Source organism: Lepidothrix coronata, unplaced genomic scaffold (genome assembly GCF_001604755.1).
Source record: "Lepidothrix coronata isolate B3197 unplaced genomic scaffold, Lepidothrix_coronata-1.0 Scaffold755, whole genome shotgun sequence".
NCBI lineage: Eukaryota > Metazoa > Chordata > Aves > Passeriformes > Pipridae > Lepidothrix > Lepidothrix coronata.
In genome coordinates this window covers 2423-4379 of record NW_016690935.1, presented here as the reverse complement: position 1 = coordinate 4379, position 1957 = coordinate 2423, and positions in this window count along the sequence as shown.

Below are 1957 nucleotides of genomic sequence, written 5' to 3'. Positions count from 1 at the left end.
ACAAAGAGCCCATTGAAGTTTGCTTTGATAACCCTGGAATTCACTGGAAAGGCACCACGACAGGATGCAAAGAGTCCCAGAGGTCTGTGCAGAGTCTTGGTGAAGACAGCCCTTGGGACACAGGCCTTTAGAGCACAGCTGGCAGGTTGGTGGACAACAGGGAGGCTCATTTGCATCTGCTTCTGTCCAAGAGGAATCATAAGTAAATGACCGTAGTGGTGGGAATGTATGCTGGTTGCCATGGTAACTGACTGTAGCAATGGGACTGTATGGTGGTTGCCATGGAAACCGACCACAGAAATAGAAATGTGTGATGGTTGCCACAGTAACTGACAGTGGCAATGAGAATGTATGGTGGTTGCCATGGTAACTGACCATAGCAAAGAGAATGTCTGATGGTTGACATGGTAACCGACAATAGCAATGGGAATGTATGATGGTTACCATGGTAACTGACCGTAGCAGCAAGAATGTATGGTTGTTGCCGTGGTAACTGACCGTACCAGCAGGAATGTATGATGGTTGCCATGGTAACTGACCGTACCAATGGGAATGTATGATGGTTGCCACAGTAACTGACCGTAGCAACGAGAATGTATGGTTGTTGCCATGGTAACTGACTGTAACAGTGGGAATGTGTGATGGTTGCCATGGTAACTGACTGTAACAGTGGGAATGTATGATGGTTGCCATAGTAACTGACTGTAGCAGTGGGAGGTATGATGGTTGCCATGGAATCTGACCATAGCAATGGGACTGTATGATGGTTGCCATGGTAACTGACCGTACCAACGGAAATGTATGATGTTTGCCATGGTAACTGACCGTACCAACGGAAATGTATGATGGTTGCCATGCTAACCGACCGTACCAGTGGAAGTATGATGGTTACCACGGTAACTGACCATGGCGACGAGAATGAATGGTGGTTGCCATGGTAACTGACCATAGAAATGGGACTGTATGATGGTTGCTATGGTAACTGTCTGTAACAGTGGTAATATACGATGGTTGCCATAGTAACTGACCGTGGCAATGAGAATGTATGCTGGTTGTTATGGTAACCAACCATAGTAATACAATGTATGCTGGTTGCCATGGTAACTGACTGCAGTAATACAATGTATGATGGTTGCCATGGTAACTGACGGTAGCAATGGGAATGTACGCTGTTTGGCATGGTAACCGATCGTAGTAATACAATTTATGAGGTTTGCCATGGTAAATGTCTGTAGCAGTGGGAGGTATGATGGTTCCCATGGTAACTGACAGTACCAATGGGAATGTATGAGGGTTGCCATGGAAACCGATCATAGCAATGAGAATGTATGGTGTTTGCCATGGTAACTGACCATAGCAATGGGACTGTATGATGGTTGCCATGGTAACGGACCATAGCAGTGGGAGGTATGATGGTTGCCATGGTAAATGACCATAGCAACGGGAATGTATGGTGGTTTCCATGGTAACTGATCGTAGCAATGGAAATGTGTAATGGTTGCTATGGAAACTTACCATAGTAATGGGAATCTTTGATGGTTGCCATGGTAACCGACTGTACCAGTGGGAAGTATGATGGTTGCCATAATAATTGATTGTAGCAATGGGAATTTGTGATGGTTGCCATGGTAACTGACCATAGCAATTGGAAGGTATGATGGTTTCCATGCTAACTGGCTGTAGTAATGGGAATGTGTGATGGTTGACATCCTAATTGATTGCAGCAATGGAAATGTATGATGGTTGCCATGGTAACCGACCCTAGCCATCTGTCCTAGTTTCGCAGGCCGGGACCAGTTAATCACTGGGTGGGTGCAACCAAAACTGTGTATTCTGCACCCTCTGTGTCATTTCTGTTGGACTCTTAAAAATGGATTCTTTGCAGCAGCTGCCCTGGGCCCACCTGACGCCTCAGGCTACAAGCTGGGTGTGAAAGAACTGTGCAAGAAGTGTTCCT